A 23,647-nucleotide genomic window follows, 5' to 3' on the forward strand; every position below is an offset into this window, starting at 1 on the left:
AGATGGGAGGGAAAGTAGTGAGTGAGGAGGACATAAAAACCTTCAAGGGGACATAGACAGGCTAAGTAAGTGGGCAGAGATTTGGCAGATGGAATACAATACTGGAAAGTGTGAGGTTATGCACTTTGGCAGGAAAAATCATAGAGCAAGTTATTATCTTAATGGCAAGAAACTGGAAAGTACTGAAGTACAAAGGGATCTGGGGGTCCTGGTGCACGAAACTCAAAAGGTTAGTATGCAGGTGCAGCAAGTGATTAAGAAGGCCAATGGAATGTTGGCTTTCATTGCTAGGGGGATAGAATATAAAAATAGGGAGGTATTGCTTCAGTTGTACAAGGTATTGGTGAGACCGCACCTGGAATACTGCATACAGTTTTGGTGTCCATACTTAAGAAAAGACATACTTGCTCTCGAGTCAGCACAAAGAAGGTTCACTCGGTTAATCCCGGGGATGAGTGGATGGACATATGAGGAGAGGTTGAGTAGATTGGGACTCTACTTATTGGAGTTCAGAAGAATGAGAGGCGATCTTATTGAAACATATAAGATTGTGAAGGGGTTGGATCGGGTGGATGCGGGGAGGATGTTCCCGATGATGGGTGAAACTAGAACTAGGGGGCATAGTCTTCGAATAAGGGGCTGCTCTTTCAAAACTGAGATGAGGAGGAACTACTTCACTCAGAGGGTGGTAGGTCCATGGAATATGCTGCCCCAAAAAGCTGTAGAAGCTACATCATTACATAAATTTAAAACAGAAATAGACAGTTTCCTAGAAGTAAAGGGAATTAAGGGTTACGGGGAGCGAGCAGGAATTTGGACATGAGTCTAGGTTCGGATCGGTCATGGCCCTGTGGGTAGCGGAGCGGGCCCAGGGGCCGTGTAGCCTGATCCTGCTCCTATTTCGTGTGTCTAATTCTGTTAGATTCAGGAGATGGTTCAGTGATAGTAGATTGGCGGTTAGGATCAGATCAGCCATGATCTTATTGAATGGCGGAGCAGGCTCGAGGGGCCGATTGGCTTACTCCTGCTCCTATTTCTTATGTTCTTATTATCAGGGAATGAGACCGGACTGAGGGACATTTAAAGGCTTCAAACAGACAGCACTTTATTTAATAAATACATTTATTGACAATCCCTGAATATATGGAGAGTTGGACAGAGTGAGATACATTATTAGTGACTGGAAAACCGCTTTATTAATGTCCTGAAGTACTTTCAGTGATTGCTGTAATATCCGAGAGAGAAGAATATATCCGATCCAATGTTTCATTCAGTTTGTTTCTCACTCTCTGTTTGTGTTTAGACTGGGGATCAATAAACTGGGAGATTCAGGAGTGAAATTACTGTCTGCGGCCCTGAGGAACCCGGACTGTAAAATAGAGGAACTGGGGTAAGGACCAGACTGTGTGAGATTGGCCCAGAAATTCGGGTCTGCATGGGTGAGTACGCACGGGGCACTCAATCGTAGGCTCAATGGAAGTGCCGATTTCATGCATGCACTGCGCATGCGTGGGAAACCGAAACTTCTGTTCCCTTAAAGGAAGGGGTTCACAGGTTAAATGCGTGTGCCAGAGAGGCAGTGTGTATGCATGGAACTTACTTTTTTTCCAGGTTTCTACCGGAGGGTAAGTCTCCAGCAGTTACACTTTTAAAAAGCAGGCGCAAGGCCTGCTTTTAACAAGGTAAGTGGTAAATTAATTAAAATTAAAACATGTTTTCCACAGGGTTATTATTTTTTAATATTTAAAGAAAGGTAAGGTTAATTTTAGCCCCATTAGAAAATGTAATTAATTTTTTCAAACATTTAAATTATTGTTTAAAATAGTTATTTTATGTAATTTATAGTTATTTTAAAAATGTGACATTTAAAAAAAAAATTTGAATATTTAGTGATGTGTGGCTTATAGTATGCATAGTTTTGACAGCTCTTCCTGTCAATATTATGAATGAAGCATTCCCTGCAGCCATTGGCTCTCCATGGCCCACGTGATCCCAGGGGATGCATCAAACTAACTGTGCCCCTGGGACACGCAAGCACTGCGTGCCGGCAGTTGGAGCAGGCCCAGGATCGGAATCCCATGTGGGCCCACAGCACAATGGCCGGCGTGCTAGGTAAGTGCAGTTTGGAGGCTTCTACCCACGGGAAGCATCTGACCCCAATTTCTGGGCCAATAACTGGATGTCTGACACAGTACAGTATTAATAGTTTCAATAATGGTGTTGTTTATATTAACATTATTATCGGAATCAGTAATAGTGTTGTTATTAAGCGCTGTATTTTATTATTAGTATCTGTAATCGGGTGAGTAATAAACACATGGGCCCAGAAATTCGGGTCCCAACGCGTAAGTACACACTGGGTACTCACACGTAGGCCCAACGAAAGTGCCAGTTCCGTGCATGCACTGAGCATGCGTGGGAAACTGGCACTTCTGTTCCCCTGAAAGAAGGGGATGACAGGTGGAACACATGCGCCAGAGAGGCAGCGCATGCACATAGAACTTATGTTTTTATTTCCAGGTTTTTTCCGGAGGGTAAGTCTGCAGCAGTTACACTTTTAAAAAGCAGACGCAAGGCCTGATTTTAACAAGGTAAGTAGTGAATTAATTAAAACTAAAATATTTCTTCCACTGGTTTATTATTTTGAAATACTTTAAAGATAGGTAAGTTTATTTTTTGCCCTGTTAGAAAATGTAATTAATTTTTCAAAAATTTAAATTATTGTTTAAAATAGTTATTTCAAGAAATTTATAATTATGTTAAAAATGTGATTTTTTTTTTTTACAATTTATTTGAAGTTTTAGTGATGTTTTGGGGCTTATAGTATTTATAGGTTTGACAGCTCTTCCTGTCAAACTTATGAATGAAGCATTCCCTGCTACCACTGGATCTCCATGGCCCAGGTGATCCCAGGGGATGCATCGAACTAACTGCGCCCCTGGGATAGGCAAGCACTGCGCACCGGCAGTTGGAGGAGTCCCAGGATTGGAATCCCACGCGGGCCCACAGCTCAACGGCTGGCGCGCTAGGTAAGTGCATGTCGGGGTCTTGCACCCATGGGAAGCCCCCGACCCGAATTTCTGGGCCACGGTGTTTGCACTGAATCCTATGTTTTTTGGCCTATCTGTCTTTCTCTGCCACCCTTTTTAACTCTTTGCTGATCGCCAGGCTTACTGAAAATGGCCTCACAGATTCTTGTGCCGAGGATCCCGCCTCCGCTCTCAGTACAAACCGGTCACTGATGGTTCTCAACCTGGATAATAATAAACTGGGAGATTCAGGTGTGAAACAACTGTCTGCGGCTCTCAGGAACACAGACTGTAAAATACAGGAACTGCAGTAAGGACCAGACTGTGTGAGATTGTGTTTATAATAACTGGATGTCTAAAGTTGTACATTATTATTAGAATCAGTAATAGTGTTGTTTATAAAGACAACATTATTATTAGGATTAGTGATGTGTTGTTAATAAACACTGTGCATTATTTTCTCAAAAAAAACCTTGACTACTCCATCCTTACAAACTGCAGCCCCATTGCCAACTTTTCTTTCCTCTCCATAGTCCTTGAACGTGTTGTCGCCTCAAAAACCATGCCTATATTTTCCAGAACTCCATGTTTGAATCTCTCCAATCTGTTTCCTCCCCTGCCACAGTACCAAAACGACTGTCCTCAAAGTAACAAATGACATCCTTTGTGACTGTGACAAAGATAAGCTATCACTCCTTGTCCTTCTCGACCCACCTGCAGTCTTTGGCACGATTTACTGCACCTTCTCTTCAAACGCCTCTTCACTGTCATCCAGCTGGGTGGAACTGTATTCACCCGGTTCCATTCTTATCTGTCCAGTTGTAACTATAGAATCACCTGCAATGGCTTCTCTTCCAGCTCCCACACCTTTTCCTCTGGTGTCCCCCAAGGTCTATGCTTAGCTACATGCTGCCCCACTGCGACATAATCTGAAAATACAGTATCAGTGTGCACACGTATGCTGACTACACTCAGCTCTATCTCACCACCGCCTATCTCGAACACACAACTGCCTTTAAATTCTCACACTGCTTGTCCGGCACCCGGTTGGGATGAGCAGAAATTTTCTACAGCTAAATATTGGGAGGATCAAAGCCATTGTTTTTGGTCCCTGCCACAATCTGAATTCCCTAGCCACTGACTCCTTCCCTCTGCCTGGCAACTGACTGAGGCTGAACCAGATTCTGCACAACCTTGGTGTCATGATTGACCCAGAGATAAACTTCCGAACACATATCAGCATCATCATCAAGTCCACCTCCGTAACATCACCCGAATCCACCTCCGCCTCAGCTCACTGCTGCTGAAACCCTCCTCCACGCCTTTATTACCTGTAGACCTGACTATATCAAAGCACTGCTGGCTGGCCTCCCACTTTCTACCCTCATTAAACTTGAGGTCCTCCAAAACTCTGCTGCTTCTGTCCTAACTCTCACCAAGTCCCTTTCACCTTTCACCTATGATCCCTGTGCTCGCTGAGCATTGGCTCGCATTTAAGCAATGCCTCGAATTTAAAATTATCATCCTTGTTTTCGAATCCCTCCACGGCCTCGCCCTTCCCTATTTCTGTTACCTGTTCCAGCCCTACATCCCTCTGAGATATATCAGCAATGTTCCAATTGTAGACTCTTGAACATCCCTGATTTTAATCACTCCACCATTGGTGGTTGTGCCTTCAGCTGCCAAGTCCCTGAGCTCTGGAATTCCCTCCATAAACTTCTCTTCTCTTTACTTATCTGTCCTCCTTTAAGACGCCCATTAAAACTTATCTCTTTGACCAAGCTTTTGGTCATCTGCCCTAATATCTCCTTATTTGGCTCGGTGTTAAATTTTCTTTGATAACGCTCCTGTGAAGTGCCCTGGGATAACAAAAGAAAATGTTGGAAATACTCAGCAGGCCAAGCAGCATCCGTGGAGAGAGAAACAGTGTTAACGTTTCAGGTGCTGTTCCTCGAGCTCACGTTGAGCTTCATTGTAACAATGTAATAGGCCAAGGACAGAGAGATCAGAGTGGGAGTGAAGCGGAGAATTCAAGTGACAGGCGATCGGAAGCTTTGTGTCATGCTTGGCCAGGAGTCTTCCCCCCGCACAGCTGACTCTTTCTCCCGCTTTCTAAATTCTCATTCTACTTGGACCCCTCCCTCTGGCCTCTTGCACTCTCTAGATATTTTCATTGCTAACTGCCAACGTGACATCGGCCATCTCAATTTCTCTGCTCCCCTCACTCACTCCAACCTACCTCCCTCTGAACATGCAGCATTCCGTTCTCTCAGATCCAACCCCGACATTGTCATTAAACCTGCTGATAAGTGTGGTGCAGTTGTTGTTTGGCGAACCGACCTCTACCGTGCGGAAGCTGAACGCCAGCTCTCCAACACCTCCTCCTACCTCCGCCTGGACCATGACCCCACTAGCAAACATCAAGCCATTGTTTCCAAGACTGTCACTGACCTCATCTCCTCTGGAGATCTTCCCTCCATGGCAGCCAAACTCATAGACCCACAACCACACACAGCCCGCCTCTAACTCCTTCCCAAGATCCACAAACAGGAATGCCTTGGTAAACCCATCATTTCAGCCTGTTCTTGCCCCACGGAACTTATCTCTTCCAATCTCGGCTCTATTTTTTCTCCACTTGTCTAGTCTCTTCCTACCTATATTCGTGACTCTTCCGACGTCCTCCATCACTTTAACAGTTTCCAGTTTCCTGGCCCCAAACGTCTCCTTTTCACTAAGGACGTCCAATCCCTCTACACCTCCACCCCCACCAGGAGGGCCTGAGGGCACTCCGCTTCTTCCTTGAACAGAGGCCCAACCAGTCCCCATCCACCACCACACTCCTCCGCCTGGCTGAACTTGTTCTTACATTGAACAACTTCTCCTTTGACTCCACTCACTTCCTCCAAATTAAAGGTGTTGCTATGGGAACCCATATGGGCCCTAGCTATGCCTGCCTATTCATGGGATATGTGGAAAATTCTTTGTTTCCGACCTACTCAGTTTCCCCCTCACCATTTTTTCCAATACATCGATGATTGTATCGGTGCCGTGTCCTGCTCTTGCACTGAACTAGATAAGTTCATTCACTTTACTTCCAATTTCCACCCTTCCATCACCTTCACATGGTCCATCTCCGACCCTGCCCTTCTCTTCCTTGACTTCCCTGTCTCCATTTCTGGCGATTGGCTTTCAACAAACATACAAGCCCACTGACCCCACAGCTACCTGGACTAAACTTCCTCCCACCCCGCTTCCTGTAAGGACACTATTCCATTCTCCCAGTTTCACCATCTCTGCCACGTCTGGTCTGACGATGCCACCTTCCACACCAGTGCTTCTGACATGTCTTCCTTTTTCCTCAACCGAGGATTCCCCTCTAATGTGGTTGACACGGCCCTTGACCCTGTCCATTCCATTTCTTCTCTCACCCCTTCCCTTCTCAGAACCATGATAGTGTTTCCCTTGTCCTCACCTTTCGCCCCACTTGCCTCCACATTCAACGTATCACCCTCCACCATTTCTGCCACCTCCAATGTGATCCCAGCACCAAACACATCTTCCCCTCACCTCCCCTTTCATCATTCAGAAGGGACCCCTCCCTAAGCGACACCCTGGTCCACTCCTCAATCACCCCTAACAGCCTGTCACTTTAATTTACCGCTTCACTCCCACTCTGATCTCCCTGTCCTTTGCCTATTACATTGTTCCAATGAAGCACAACTTTATCTCGCGGAACAGCACCTCATCTTTTGATTAGGCACTTTACAACCTACTGGACTCAACATCGAGTTCAACAATTTCAGATAATATTCCCTGCCCCCATTTTTCATGCTGTATGATTTTTCCACTCCCATTTGCAACATTTTATCTTTCCTGCCTCTTACAAAAGTGTAGTGTATGTGCCTTTAAGTCAGAACTACTTTTACAGCTCCTGTATACTGTAGTACCGGCAGTGACCACACAGGTATATAAGCTTTGCGCATGCCTCTGTACCCCCAGGCTAGAGATAGTAAAGACCTGTTATTTGTTAATGTACAGCATCCGTGTGATTATTTAATAATAGCGTATCCACTGAACCACGGATCCAACAGTGGCGATGAGTGTCGATTCGAATCTACCTGCAACAGAAAAAAAAAAATAGTCGAGGCCAGGAACACGGGTGTCGACCACGAGCAACCGCCCAGCAGTCAGGCAGAGATCCAACTTCGCAGGGGAGGCTGTGGAGAGCCGGGCTTGGTTCCCCAGCCACAACGAGCAGTAAGAGACCGACGACAGGTCCAGCGCAGACCCTTCCCGAGCAGCGGCGGCTGGAGCTGACCGACGGTGGAGAGAGAGCCGAGCAGCATCGACGGGGTAAGACAGAGGGTGCAGAGCGCAGGGCGCAGCCGGGGGTTGAACACTGAGCGGCGTCGAGGAAAAAAACAAACCGGGGAGAGAGAGGGTAAGAAACAGCCGGGTTCTAGACTGAGCGGCGTCGAAAAATATTAAAAGAAGAACACGCAGAGCACAGCCAGTGCTCACGGGCTGAACAGGGTCCGCGGGGTGAAGGAATGGGAGACGCCATTGAGCCGTGGAGAAGAAGGAAGAGCGCGGGAGACACCATTTTTAGAAGCCGCAGCGGAGAAGAAGGGCGAGTGCGGGAAGGAAGGAAAGCGCGGGAGAAGCCATTTTGTGCCAGCGGAGAAGAAGGGGAAACACAGGAGGCACCATTGGTGATAGTTAACGCACACCCAAGGATGCCGAAGAGTGGCAGTATCTCTACGTTCGACAATGAAGTCGAAAATTGGGCGACATATGTGGAACGTATTGAGGTGTACTGCAGGGCGAATGAAGTGCCAGATGCTAATAAAGCACTGGTTCTGTTAAATTACATGGGTGCAAAAACTTATGGGTTACTGCGAAATCTAATAACCCCAGAGAAGCCGGTAAACAAGAATTTTGAAAGCATAGTAGAAATCCTACAGGACCACTTAAACCCCACACCGCTGCTGATAGCAGAACGATTTAAGTTCCATAAAAGGAACCAACACAAAGACGAAAGCAATGCTGAGTACCTAACGGAACTGCGCAAGCTATCGAAACACTGCCAGTTTGGAGCGGGACTAGCAGACACGTTAAGGGACAAGTTTGTGTGTGGGCTACAAAGTGAAGGAACCCAGAAACGGCTTCTATCAGAAAAGGACCTTAAGCTGGACAAAGCTTTCCGTATGGCAGTATCACCCGAATCAGCCGCAAGGGGCGCTGCAGAGATACAACAGAGACCGCAAGAATATGGCACCAATGAAATGTCCTATGGAACAGGGAATTGCTATCGCTGCGGCAGAACAACACATGACCAGAAAGATTGTTGGTTCAAGGACCAAGTGTGCAGACAGTGTGGGAAAGCAGGACACATAGCAAGAGTCTGCAGGCCTGGGAAGAAAACCAACAGTAAGAAATCTCCACAGGAGAAGTACAAAAAGGTACACCAGGTGATGGACTGTGGTTCAGACGAACAGAAAAGTGACACAGACTCCAGAAGCAAGGAGCTGGGTTGTCTGAAACTACATAAAGTAACCGAAATGGAGGATCACCAGACTACCTGGGTTACACTCAAGATAGACGGAGTCCAAGTGGAAATGGAATTGGACACAGGGTCAGCTCCAACAGTCATAAATCAAAGAGACTACAAGCGGCTATTTTCACACATACCCTTGAAAGTTACAGAGATTGCCTTGAAGATGTATATGGGGCAAAAAGTCTACCCCAAAGGAAAAATAAGGGTGAAAGTGACATATAAAGGCCAGGAAATACCTAAAATGGATATATATGTATTGCCAAATGGAGGACCACCACTGCTAGGACGTGAATGGATCCGGAAGATACAATTAGATTGGCATTCCATACAGGCACTGAAGGTTGTGGCCAAAAAGGATGACGACGTCACGCCTGGACGACTGTCAAAAATGCTAACTGACGCCAAAGAAGTGTTCCAGGAGGGACTGGGAACACTAAAAGGCATAACAGCAATGATTAAAATAGAGGAAAATGCAAGCCCAAAGTTTCTGAAGGCCAGACCAGTGCCTTATACGATCAGACCAGCTGTTGAAGCAGAGCTGGAAGGGTTGGAACGTTCAGGAGTACTGTCCAAAGTGGACTGGAGCGAGTGGGCTACACCCATCGTTCCTGTAATGAAGAGGTCGTTGAGTAATACGCCTGGGGAACCAAAGAAGGTCCGCATCTGTGGGGATTTTAAGGTGACAGTGAACCCAGTCCTTCACACGGTGCAATATCCGCTTCCATGAATTGAGGATATTTTCGCCTCGCTATCTGGAGGTAAACGCTTCACCAAAATTGATCTAGCCCAGGCGTACTTGCAAATGGAGGTAGAAGAAGCTTCCAAACATTACCTTACGATCAACACTCATAAAGGTCTCTATCAATACAACCGGCTGGTGTTTGGAGTAGCCTTGGCTCCGGCTATCTGGCAGAAGGCGATGGATCAGGTCCTGCAAGGGATTCCAGGGACCCAGTGTTATTTGGACGACATCTTGGTCACGGGCGAAAATGACGGTGATCACCTCGCCAACTTGGAGAAGGTGCTCACTAGATTAAAGGAGTATGGGCTACGAGCTAATCGCCACAAGTGCGAGTTTTTCCAGAAACAGATCTCGTATTGTGGCCACATCATCGATGAAGAGGGGTAACATAAGTCCCCTGACAAGATTGAGACAGTAGTCAAGGCTCCAGCACCGGAAAATGTGTCACAACTGAGGTCGTTCCTCAGGCTGGTAAACTACTACCACAAGTTCTTACCAAATTTGTCTACGGTATTACACCCGCTGAACACTCTACTGCAAACAGGGGTACCATGGAAGTGGGATGACGAACGTAGACGAGCTTTCCAGAAGTGTAAAGAATTGATCACATCAAAAGAGGTGTTGGCCCATTTCAACCCAGCACTACCAATTCGTTTGGCATGTGATGCATCACCCTACGGTATTGGAGCGGTGCTGTCGCACAAATTCCCAGACGGGTTGGAGAGGCCAGTAGCCTTTGCGTCTCGGTCACTAACCTCAGCCGAGCGCAACTACGCCCAGATTGACAGGGAGGCCCTCAGCCTAGTATGGGCAGTAAAAAAATTCAACCACTATCTGCATGGGCAGAAGTTCACCTTGCTGACTGACCACCAACCACTTGTCTCCATCTTTAATCCTAAGAAGGGCGTTCCAGTGATGACTGCACAGCGGTTACAAAGATGGTCCCTGTTTCTAGGGGCGAATCAATATGAAATAGAATATAAAGGCACGAAACAGCATGGGAACGCTGATGGGCTATTGCGCCTGCCACTGCCTACTATGGAGGAAGCACCAGCAGTGGACCCTATCGAGATATTTTATTTGTCAATAATTGAACGATTGCCAATAACAAACGCGGATATAGAGAAGGAGATCCGCAATGATCCGACGCTGTCACGGGTATATGAATTGACGGTGAGGGGATGGCCAACACATGGCGACTCACTGTTGCCCGCATGCTCATCCAGAAGAGAACAGCTGTCAGTATGCCAGGGGACAGTGATGTGTGGATCCAGAGTGGTGATTCCACCCAAGTTAAGGGAGAGAGTGCTAAATGAGCTACATGAAGGTCATCTGGGGGGAGTGAAAAGGGGAACAGCCAGAAGTTGTGGTCCATGACAGAACAATGACATATGTAGAAAAAGTATTGATGACCTTTAAGCAGAGTTTCAGGATCTAGGAAAAAGATTTCAAAAACAGGACCTCAACTGTAGTAATGTCAGGATTACTCCACGAGCTGGTGAATATAGAAACATTCTGTTAGTGCAGGTAAATGCGTGGCTGGACAAGTGGTGCAGGAGAGAGGGTTTCGGATTATTGGGTCATTGGGACCAGTTCTGGGGCAAGGGGCACCTGTATAAGATGGATGGATTGCAACTGAACAAAAGCCGGGGTCAAAGTTCTCACTGAGTGGTTAACGCGTACTGTTGGGGTTTAAACATATTTGGCTGGGGTAGGGGAACCAGGAAATAGCAGAGAGGGGCAAAATAAGATTAGAGGGCAGAGTGATATAAACAGCGGTGCAATTAGGAATGTCCTATAAATTGCGGGGACCAGATTGAGGAACATATTGAAAGTGATGAAAGAGGTATTACATTGTATGGATGACAAGCTCCGCAGTGTAACTAATAAGGTTGGTGAGTTGCAGGCACAAATTGCTGCATGGGATAATGCCGTGGTTGCATTAGCAGTGATATGGCTCAAACAAGGCCAGGAATGGGTTCTTAATATTCCTGGTTAGCAAGTATTCACGAATAATAGGGAAAGAAGAGGTGATGGGGCGTGGCAGTATTGCTCAAGGTTGATGTTGCAGTTCTAAATAGAAAGGATTACTCAATGGTTCTAGCAGTGAATCTATTTGGCTTGAGTCGTGGAACAGAGGGAGAGCTGTTATATTGTTGGGAGTTTTTTTTTACAGATCTCCAAACAGTGAGAAGAAGATAGATGGGCAAAATTGTCAGCACCTTTCAAAGGCTTTTTACAAAAATAGAGCAGTGATATTAGTAAACTTCAATACCCTAATATAGACTGCGTAAACATAGTGCTAATGATAGGGAAGGAGAGGGATTTCTGATATGTGCACAAGATAACCTTCTCAATCAATATGGTTCCAGTCTAACAAGGAAGAAAGTAGTGTTGGATCTGGTTCCGGGAAATGAAGTAGAACAAGTGTTACATTAGGAGAACATCTAGCTAACAGTGACCACAACATAATTCGGTTTGAAGTAATTATTGAAAGAAACCAGAAAATGTCGAAGTTACAAATGCTAAACGGAGAGGAGATAATTTCAGTAATTGAAGAATCCAGCACAGGTAGATTGGAAAATGCGATTGCAGGGTAAAACAGTAACGGAGCAATGGGGGGCATTCAGTGAAGTGATAGTTCAGGTAAAAACTAGGCATATTCCTTTGAAGGGAAAAGATAGATTATCCAAAGTCAATGAGCACTTGGATCAAAAAAGAAATGAAAGTTAAAATAAGACAGAAAAAGGAGGCTTATGACAAATGTCAGGAGCAAGATTCAGTTAATAAACAGGAAGCTTATGGAAAGTACGGGAGGGAATTGAAAAAAAAGTTAATACGTAAGGCAAAGAGAAGTTAAGAGAAAAGATTAGCAAGCAGACTTTAAATTGAACCCTAAAATATTTAATAAACATTTAAAGCGTAAGAAATTTGCTAGTGAAAAGGTTGGGCCTGTTAAGGTACCAAAGGGAAATCTCCAGGTGGAGACAAGGGACATGGCAAAGTATTAAATGTGTACATTGCATCTCTCCTCACAAAGGAAGCGGATGATGTGAAGGTTACACTAAAATAGGAGAGCGAGGTTATGGACAGGATAGTAATAGATAGTGAAGATGTACTAAAAAGATTAGTATTACAAAAAGCTGGTCGGTCACCTGGTCCAGATGGCAAGAATCCTAGGTTGCTGAAAGATGCAAAGGTAGAAATAGCAGGGTATTGGTCAGAATCTTTCAGTCCTCATTGACAGGAGTAGTGCCGCTATACCACTATTCACGAAAGGGGAGAGGGATAAAACAGGAAACTACAGGGCAACCAGCCTAACATCGGTGGTGGGGAAGTTATTGGAAACCATTATCAGGGAAAAAATAAACTTTCATTTGCAAAGGCATGGGTTAATCAAGGAGAGCCAGGATGGATTTGTTAAAGGCATTGTTCTCTGATGAACTTGATTGAATTTTTTGACGAGGTAGCAGAGAAGGTGGATCAAGATATAGTGCAGTAGATGTTGTATATATGGACTTTACGAAGGAATTCACCAAAGGGCAACACAGAAGGCATATTAAGAAGATGGAAGCCCATGCGATTAAGGGAATGTGGTGGTATGGATACAAAATTGGCTCAGTGACAGGAAGCAAACGGTGGTGGTGGATGGATGTATGTTTCAGACAGGGAGGTGGTTTGCAGTGGTGTTCCACAAGGGTCAGTTTTGGGTTCATTACTGTTTTCAGTTTTTATAAATGAACTAGACTCTGTGCAGGGAGCTGCATTATAAAGTTTGCAGATGATACGAAACTTGGCAAAGTAGTAGATCATAATGAGGATAGGTCTAGGCTTCAGTCTGACTTGGATGGTGAAATGGGCATGGCAAATGGAGTTCATTGCAGAGAAGTGTGAACACAGGAGTAGGCCATTTAGACCCTCGAGCCTGTTCCGCCATTCAATGAGAACATGGCTGATCTGCAAAATAACTCCATATATCTGCCTTTGCCCAATAACTCTAAAACCTTTGGTTAACAAACACAGGAATCTCTGTTTTAAAATGAACTATTGATTTAGCATCAATTGTCGTCTGCGACAGAGTTCGAAACTTCTCCCACTCTGTGTGCAGAAGTGTTTTCTAATATCACTCCTGAATGGTCTGGCTCTAATGTTTAGTCTATGCGCCCTGGTCCTAGAATCTACAACCAGCGGAAATAGTTTTTCTCTATTTATTATTTATTCTTTCATGAGATGAGGGCCTCGCTGGCAAGGCCAGAATTTATTGCCCATGCCTAATTGCCCTTGAGAAGGTGGTGGTGAGTCGCCACCGTGAGCGTCTATGGCCTTTGTGGTGAAGGTACTCCCACAGTGCTGTTAGGGAGGGAGTTCCACGATTTTGACCCAGCGACGATGAAGGAACGGCGATATACTTCCAATTCAGAATGGCATGTAACTTGGAGGGGAACTTACAGGTGATGGTTTTCCCATGCCCCTGCTGCCTTTGTCCTTCAAGGTGGTAGAGGTCGCGAGTTTGCGAGGTGCTGCTGAAGAAGCCTTGGAGAGTTGCTGCAGTGCATCTTAAAGATGGTAAACACTGCAGCCACTGTACGCCGGTGGTGGAGGGAGTGAATATTTATTTGGCGGATATGGTGCCAATGAAGCTGACTGCTTTGTCCTGGATGGTGTCGAGCTTCTTGTGTTGTTGGAGCTGCAATCATCCAGGCAAATGGAGAGTATTCCAACACACTCCTAACTTGTGACTTGTAGATGGTGAAAAGGCTTTGGGGAGTCAGGAGGTGAGACAATCACTGTAGAATACCTAGCCTCTGAGCTGCTCTTGTTGCCACAGTATTTATGTGGCTGGTCCAGTTAAGTTTCTGATCAATGCTGACCCCGCCCCCGCCAGGATGTTGATGTTGGGGTATCCGGCGATGGTAATGCCGTTGAATATTATGGGGCGCTGGTTAGACTCTCGCTTATTGGAGATAGTCATTGCCTGGTACTTGTGTGGTGCAAATGTTACTTATCACCTATCAGCCCAAGACTGAGTGTCCTGCAGGTCTTGCTGAATGCGGGCATGGACTGCTTCATTATCTGAGGAGTTGTGAGTGGCGCTGAACACTGTGCAATCATCAGCAAATATCCGCACTTCTGACCTTATGATGGAGGGAAGCTCATTGATGTAGCAGCTGAAGATGTTTGGTCCTAGGACACTGCCCTGAGGGATTCCTGCAGTGATGTCTGGGCAATGTGATGATTGAACTTCAACCACCACAACCGTCTTCCTTTGGGCTGGGTATGACTCCAGCAAGTGGAGAGTTTCCCCCCCATTCCCATTGACTTCAGTTTTACTCTGGCTCCTTGATGCCACACTCGGTCAAATGCTGTCTTGATGTCAAAGGCATTCATTCTCAGCTCGCTTCTGTAATTCAGCTCTTTTGTCCATGTTTGGACCAAGGCTGTAATGAGGCTGGGAGCCAAGTGGTCCTAGCGCAACCCAAACCGGGCATCCGTGAGTGCGTTATTGCCGAGTAAGTGCTGCTTGATAGCACTGTCGACGACACCTTCCATCAGTTTGCTGATGATTGATAGTAGACTGGGGAGGTAATTGTCCGGATGGATTTGATTGGATTTGTCCTGCAAGGTCGGATACATGCCAGGTTGTAGCTGTACTGGAACAGCTTGGCTAGAGGCACAGCTAGTTCGGGAGAACAAGTCTTCAGCACGACAGCCGAGATGTTGGTGGGGCCCATTGCCTTTGCCGTATCCAGTTCACTCAGACATTTCTTGATCTCACGTGGAGCGAATTGAATTATCTGAAGTCTGTCTTTTGTGAATTTGGGCACCTCAGGAGTAGGCCGATATGGATCATCCACTCAGCACTTCTGGTGAAGCTGGTTGTAAAGTCATCAGCCTTGTCTTTTGTACTCGTGCTGGGCTCCACTATCATCGAGGATGGAGCCTCCTCCTGCCGTTGGTTGTTTAATGGTCCACCACCATTCACAACTTGGTGTGGCTGGACTGCAGAGCTTTGATCAGATCCGTTGATCGTGGGATCGCTTAGCCCTGTCTATAATATGCTGCTTCCGCTTTTCAGCATGCATGTAGTCATGTGTTGCAGTATCCCAGGTTGGCACCTCATTTTTAGGTACGCCTGGTGCTGCTCCTGGCATGCTATTCTGCACTCTTATTGAACTAGGGTTGGTCCCCTGGTTTGATGGTAATGGTGGAGTGAGGGATATGCTGGGACATGAGTTTAGAGAATGTGGTGGAATACAATTCTGCTGCTGCTGATGGCCCACAGCGCCTCATGGATGCCCAGTTTTGAGCTGTTACATCTGTTCTGAATCTATCCCATTTAGCACGATGGTAGTGCCACACAACACGATGGAGGGTATCCTCAGTGTGAAGATGGACTTCTTCTCCACAATGAATGTGTGGTGGTCACTGCCAGCAATGCTGTCATGGACAGATGCATCTGTGACAAGTAGATTGGTGAAGACGAGGTGAAGTAGGTTTTTCCCTCGTGTTGGTTCTCTCACCACGTGCCACATGCCCAGTCTGGCATCTACATTCTTCAGGACTTGGCCAGCTCAGTCAGTAGTGGTGCTACCGACCCACTGTTGGTGATGGACATTGACGTTAGCCACCCAGGGTACATTCTGTGCCCATGTTACTCTCAGTGCTTCGTGCAAGTGGTGTTCAACATGGAGGAGTACTGATTCATCAGCTGAGGGAGGGTGGTAGGTGGTAATCAATAGGAGGTTTCCTTGCCCATGCTTGGCCTGAAGCCATGAGTCTTCATGGGGTCCGGAGACAATGTTGAGGACTTCCAGGGCCACTCCCTCCAGACTGTATACCACTGTGCCGCCACCCCTGTTGGGTCTGTCCTGCCAGTGGGACAGGACATACCCAGGGATGTTGATGGAGGAGTCTGGGGCACTCTCTGTTCCCCTTAATATCTTGAAAACAATGATCAAATTACCACTTATCCTTCTAAATTCGATGGAATACAACCTCAGTTGTGTAATCTCTCCTCATAAGTTAACCATTGGAGTGCTGATATAACTCTTGTAAATCTACGCTGCACTCCCTTCAAGGCCACTGTATCCTTCCCAGCATTTGGTGCCCGGAACTGCTCTCCGTACTCCAGGGGTTGTCTAACCAGGGTTTTGAATAGCTGTCGCATAAATTCTACCCACTTGTACCCTAGTCCTCTAGATATAAAGGCCAGCATTCCATTAGCCTTTTTCATTATTTTCTGTACCTGTTCATGACATTTTAATGATCTATGTACCTTGAACCCCAAGTCTCTTTTTCGACCTCCACTGTTTTTAGCTTTTCACCATTTAGAAAGTACTCTGACCTATCCTTTTTAGGTCCAAATTGGATGACCACAACTTCTCCTACATTTTAATCCATTTGCCACAATTTTGCCCATTCACTTAAGATGTTTCGGTTTTGGGTTAAAAGCAGTCTACTTGAAGCTTTAATTGATTTCTGATATTGTTATGTGACTTTGTATATTGTGGTATTAATTGGTGTTAAAGCTTAATCTATCAATCATTTTGTGATTCCATGCTTTCATCTACAATGACGGCTATCTTTGTGTCATTGGTAAATTTGGATCTGTGGCTTTCTATCCCATCATTTAAGTCGTTAATAAAAGCAGTGAATAGTTATGTCATCAACACAGATCACTGCAGGACACCACGAGTCCCATCATGTCAATTAGAGTAGCTGCCCATTATCCCTACTCTCTGCCTCCTGCCGCTCAGCCAATTTCCAAACCAGCTCAATAATTTACCTTCAGTTCCATGGGCTTCAACATTAGTTAACAGTCTCTTATGAGGGATTTTATCAAATGCCTTCTGAAAGTCCATATAAATAACATCTATATAGATTCCCCTGTGCACTGCTTTATTCACCTCTTCAAGAAATTCAATCAGGCTCGTCAGGCATGACCTACCTTTTAGGTGAAGTGATGCACTTTGGTAGGAATAACCTGGAAAGACAGTACACTATAAATGACATGGTTTTGAAAAGTGTAGATGAGGAAAGAGAACTTGCTGTCCATATACACATCCTTAAAGGTGGCAGGGCCAGTTAATATGGTGGTCAAAAAGCACATGGGTTACTTGGTTTTATAAATAGTGGAATAGAATATAAAAGCAAATAGATCATGCTAAATCTTTATAGCTGAAGTATTGTGGACCACATTTCAGGAGAGATGTAAAAGCCTTGGAAGGGTACAGAGAATGTTTACCGAGTTGTTACCAGGGCTGAGGGAATGTAGTTATGAGGACAGGTTGGAAAAGATGGAACTATTCTCCTTGGATAAAAGAACGATAAGAGGAGACCTAGTAGAGGTTTTCAAGATGATGAAATGTTTTGATAGAGTAGATACGGAAAAAACTATGCCCACTGGTGACTGGATCAACAACTGGAGGTCAGAGATTCAAATTCATTGGAAATATTTTGTAAGATTTTAATGATCTCTGAGTCCTTGGACAAGACACTAATAGGCAGCAGCCAGTATGTTTGTACAATCGATCAAGATTTATTAAGCATACAGCGTAATGTGCTTAATATTAGGTGATAGTTTTAACGAGTAGCTCGCAGCCCTTGGTCTCTGGAACCTCTCAGACACAGATGAAGTCGTCTTAAGTCTGTTCCTTTGTTTTCGCAGTACGTCTGTGTGACGTTGTTCTTTGAGTATGCAGGATTTAACCCTTTTCTTATAAGCAGTTCGTTTGGCCAGTGTCCATATATGGTCTTGAACAAAATAACCTTTTTTAATTGGTTCTAATGGTCAAAATACCATTGTCACTCAGACTAAAGTTAGCATCTTGGCCACACCTTTTTCAGTATTTTCCACTAACTCTGCTCTGCTGTCAGGCTATCTTGTTTATAGCTTTTCACCCCATTGGAATTTACCCTTTCTCTTTCATTTCTAGCTTCTCTGGTACAAGGCCTTTCTATACCTAGGGCCCATATCAGCGCTGTTTCACTAGTCTTGAGGTATCCAAACTATCTCACTTTAATCTACCAGATAAATACCTCAACTTCCATGATCTCTCTCATTTTATGTCCTTATACCAATTATTCTTTAAATATTGTTGCAATTAGTTTTGGTGAGTGAATTCAAATTCTACGTAGCATCATAATATGGTCTATAATGATTTGACCTTCACAAGCAGACTGACTGTTTGTTATCAAAGCTTAGTCAAAACTGCATTTGACCGTCCTTCACAGCTGCATTTTGAACAAGTCTTAGCTTTCTAGTTACCCAGGAGTAATTATGGGTAATTTTAATTGGTCAATGGCTACACTTGAATTTATATATATATGATTCTCATCTGCTAAATATCTCTAAATATCAGCCTTTCATAGAATATGCAGATGGGAGATGAGATTTTTTTACACAGAGAATAGTCGGGATCTGTAACGCTCTACCTGAAAATTTGGTGGAAGTTGATTTCATAAATAATTTTAACACCAAGTTGGATAAGTTTTTCAGGATGAGCAACTTACAGGGTTATGGACAAAAAGCAGGGATGTGGAGCTGAGCACGATGCTCTTTCAAATAGCCAGCTCAGGCTCGCACCGAATGTCTTCCTACTGTGCTCTGAGTTTCTATGAATCTATTATAACTGGATATCTTAAATGGTAAACAAGAAGGCAGATTATTATCTGAATGGCAATAGATTGGGAGAAGGGGAAGTGCAACGAGACCTGGGCGTCCTTGTGCACCAGTCACTGAAGGTAAGCATGCAGGTGCAGCAGGCAGTTAAGAAGGCAAATGGCATGTAGGCCTTCGTAGCGAGAGGTTTTGAGTACACGAACAAGGAACAAGGATGTCTTGCTGCAGCTGTACAGGGCCTTGGTGAGACCACATCTTGAGTATTGTGTGCAGTTTTGGTCGCCTTATCTGAGGAAGGATGTTCTTGCCATGGAAGGAGTGCAGCGAAGATTCACCAGACTGATACCTGGGATGGCAGGAATGATGTATGAGCAGAGATTGGGTTGATTGGGCTTGTACTCGCTGGAGTTTAGAAGAATGAGAGGGCATCTCATTGAAACTTATAAAATTCTAAAAGGCTAGACAGACTAGATGCAGGAAGGATGTTCCCGATGATCGGGGAGTCCAGAACCAGGGGTCACAGTCTAAGGTTAAGGGGTAAGCCATTTAGGAGAGAGATGAGGAGGAATTTCTTCACCCAGAGAGTGGTGAACCTGTGGAATTCTCTACCACAGAAGGCAGTAGAGGCCAATTCATTAAATATATTCAAGAAGGAGTTGGATATATTTCTTACGGCTAAAGGGATGAAGGGATATGGGGAGAAAACAGGGGCAGGGTACTGAATTTGGATGATCAACCATGATCGCATTGAATGGCGGAGCAGGCTTGAGGGGCAGAATAGCCTACTCCTGCTCCTATTTTCTATGTTTCTATGTTTCCATGTATGTTATTATTAGTGTTAGTAATAGTTTTAGAATTCACACTGGTCATTTACTCTAATTCCTGTTATTTCTCGCTTTCTGATTTCAGGCTGTATGATGCTGATCTCACAGATTGTTGTGCCGAAGATCTCACCTCCGCACTCACTGCAAACCAATCACTGACGGATCTGACCCTAGGATCAAACTCCTTCACAGACCGATCTATCCCCACTCTCTGCCGCCTCATCCTGACCTGTGGGAGTCTGAAGCTGATCCGGTGAGTGTTTGTGTTGATGTTTAATGTAATAAATAAAATTTAAATGAGATTCAGTCACTTTGGTTAATATTTGTCTGTAATTAATATTGAAATATTAACCTCAGTCTCCCTGTTATTTACACTGTTGATCAATCTGTTTATTTCATGTTTAATCTTTAATCTGTTTCAGGCTGAGGGGAAATCAGTTCAGTTCATCTGGTGAGAAACAGCTGAAGTCACTTCAAGATACAAGACGTGGACTGATTGTGACAGTGTGAACATTTCAATTGATGACCATCACTGCTAACATTATATGACCATATTTGGCCGATTTTTCTGCCCCTCCCCTTTAAGCAGCCGTGCTCCAGGTTTAAATCCTATCAGACCTTTAAGGGATTCCAGCTCGAGCTGAGCGTGCATCATCTCCCATTGTGAGGTCAGAGGCCCAGCCACAGGGTCACGAGGCTCAGCCGCCCAGCCCCACAGAGCTGCTTCTACAGGATATCTGGGGCTGAATGTTCCCCAATGGGGCACTGGGGAAATGCACAGACAGGAAGGGCCCAGGGTGGGGCTCAGTCTGGGCTGCAGTGGGGCACTGACAATTGCACTCAGTGTTCCTGGGTTTGGGGGTAACATTACCCGAGGTTCCTGCTCAGTATCAGTGCCCATTGACTCTGCTGGAAAGTGAATCTGTGTGGATTCAGGATGGGGAGAAGGTCTCCTCAGTTGGGATGGGTTCCACGAGCCAATAGGGACCAACACCTAGTGTTCACCCTATCCTATTAGGAGAGCTTCCTGAGACTTGTGCACTCCTGGAATCTGATGCCATGATGGGTCAACACAAGGAGGGTAGAAATGGGCAAAGTTCCTGCTGTGGATCCCGCTGTTCAGTGAGGGTGATTGTGAGGGTGAGCAGTTTTTGTGGTGTATGTGCCTTTAAGAGCCACTGTGTACTGTAATGCCAGTAATGGCCACTCGGGCTATATAAGCCTGTATAGTGTCTTGCATCTGTTAGTTCACCTCCAGACTTTGTTCAGTAAACACCTATGAAACCAACTCCTGCATTCCGTGTCTCCATTAACACATGGATACAACAGTGGTGACGAATTGGAAACGGACTTACCTGCAATTCGGCAGCACCTCAAGGAGATCGATTCCTCAGACGAAAATCGAAGAAAAACAAGAAAGAAAAAAAAAACCTGTGGTCTCACCAGCTAGCCGAGCTGGTGGCAGGTACTGCAATAATCCTTCCCGGGCGGTGGGCTGGGGCTCCATTGGTTGGCTCTGCAGCGGGGCCGAGCAGCGAAGGCGGAGGCAAACAGAGACAGAGGGTGGAGCACTCGGGAGACGGCCGGCGCTGCAAAGCAGGTCGATGTTTGGACCAAGCAGAGGGAGGGAAAAGTTCCAGACAGTCCGACCGGAACGAGTCTCCACCTATTAAAAATACCTATGTAAATAAAAACCGTGGAGAACAGCGTTGTCAGCAGCGGCAGCGGCGGGAAAGCGCGGGAGGCGCCATTTTTTTTCAGGATGCCTAAGACTGGCAATATTACTGCTTTCGATAGCAATATAGAGGATTGGACCACATATGTGGAAAGAGTGGAGGTATATTGCACAGCAAATGAAATAGAGGATGATAAAAAGGCATCAGTACTTCTAAATCTAATGGGCGCAAGGACATACGGGCTGTTACGAAACTTAATCACTCCAGCCAAACCGAAGGACAAGAATTTTAAGGAGATTGTTGATACCCTACAGGAGCACTTAAACCCAACACCGCTGCTGATAGCGGAACGATTCAAATTCTTCAGGAGGAATCAGCACAAGAATGAAATTAACGCTGATTACCTCACCGAATTAAGGAAGCTGTCAAAGCACTGCCAATTCGGGGCAGGATTGGCAGATTCTCTTTGAGACAAATTCGTCTGCGGTCTCCTAAGTGAAGGAACACAGAAAAGGCTACTTTCTGAGAAAGATTTGCCACTGGACAAGGCTTTCAGTGTGGCTGTATCATACGAAGCAGCCGCAAGAGGAGCTGCAGAGATACAGCAAAAGCCACAGGACTTCGGCACCGATGAAATGACACAGGGTTTTGAGAGATGTTATCGCTGCGGCAGATCCACCCATGACCAGAGGGACTGCTGGTTCAAAGACAAAGCATGCAGGCAATGCAGAAAGATTGGACACATTGCCCGTGTATGCCGATCTGGAAACAAAAAATCCACGTACAGGAAAAAAATCAATAAGGTAAAGTACAGAAAGGTACAAATGATGACGGACAGTAGATCCGAAGACCAGAAGAGTGATAGTGATTCCGGAAACAAGAGACTAAGCTGTCTCAAATTACATAATGTAATTGCCAAAGAAGATTACCAGACCATTTCGGTTACCCTCACGATAGCGGGGTCCCCAGTTAAAATGGAGCTAGATACAGGATCAGCTCTGACCGTCATAAGTCGACAGGGTTACGAGTGGCTATTTCCGCATATACCTTTGAAAGACACATCCATTATCTTGAAAACATATACGGGGCAGAAAGTATACCCCAAAGGGAAAATAAGGGTGCCTGTTGTATTTATACGTTCTGCAAGATGGTGGCCAAACCACTGTTGGAACGTGAATGGATCAGGAAGATACGTTTAGACTGGCACTCCATTCAGGCACTGATGGTGACCAGTAAGAAAAAAAATGATGAGGACGTCACACCTGAACGATTAAAAGACATCTTGGCCAACGCCAAGGAAGTGTTTCAACAGGAACTAGGAACCTTGAAAGGCGTCACCGCCTCAATAAAAGTGGAAGATGCGGCAATCCCCAAGTTTTTTAAGGCAAGGCCGGTGCCATATGCAATTCGTCCAGCAGTCGAGGCAGAGCTGGAGAATTTGGAAAAGACAGGCGTATTATCCAAGATAGATTGGAGCGAGTGGGCAACACCCATTGTCCCGGTCATGAAGAAAACGTTGAATAATGATAAATCTGAAGAACAGAGAAAAATTCGCATCTGTGGGGACTTCAAGGTGACTGTAAACCCGGAACTTTACACGGTACAGTATCCTCTTCCGAGGATAGAAGATATTTTCGCTTCACTATCCGGAGGGAAACGTTTCACCAAAATTGACTTGGCACAGGCATATCTACAGATGAAGGTTGAAGAGGCCTCTAAAAAGTATCTCACGATAAATACACACAAAGGCCTGTACCAGTACAATCGACTGGTTTTCGGAGTAGCATCAGCTCCAGCTATCTGGCAAAGAGCTATGGAGCAAGTCCTCCAAGGGATTCCGGGGACTCAATGCTACCTAGACGACATCCTTGTAACAGAAGAAAATGGCAACGAGCACCTTGCCAATTTGGAGCAGGTGCTCACTAGGCTGAGGGAACGGGGCCTACGAGCAAATCGCCCCAAGTGCAAATTTTTCCAGAAACAAATATCATATTGTGGCCACATAATTAACGAGGAAGGGTTGCATAAGTCACCTGAAAAAATTGAAGCGGTCATAAAAGCCCCAGCACCTGAAAATGTCTCAAAATTAAGGTAGTTCCTGGGATTGATAAATTACTGTCATAAATTTTTACCGAACTTGTCAACTCTTCTGCACCCTCTTAACGAACTGCTACAAACGGGAGTAATTTGGAAATGG

At 45.3% G+C, this 23,647-nt stretch overlaps 1 pseudogene across 1 annotated transcript in view; it reads left to right on the top strand.

Moving 5' to 3' along the window:
- Positions 1 to 22,896, top strand: part of LOC147092727 (NACHT, LRR and PYD domains-containing protein 3-like) — a 1,209,123-nt pseudogene extending 1,186,227 nt beyond the window's left edge. The window contains exons 13-16 of the transcript XR_015075069.1: positions 1,304 to 1,390; positions 3,169 to 3,339; positions 19,860 to 20,027; positions 20,197 to 22,896. The product of XR_015075069.1 is annotated as an NACHT, LRR and PYD domains-containing protein 3-like (transcript). The remainder of the gene's footprint in view (positions 1 to 1,303; positions 1,391 to 3,168; positions 3,340 to 19,859; positions 20,028 to 20,196) is intronic.
- Positions 22,897 to 23,647: the final 751 nt, after the last annotated feature.

Source organism: Somniosus microcephalus, unplaced genomic scaffold (assembly GCF_052327205.1).
Source record: "Somniosus microcephalus isolate GS21.2 unplaced genomic scaffold, FLI_Smic_1.0 unresolved_chr2, whole genome shotgun sequence".
In the NCBI taxonomy this organism is placed as follows: Eukaryota; Metazoa; Chordata; class Chondrichthyes; order Squaliformes; family Somniosidae; genus Somniosus; species Somniosus microcephalus.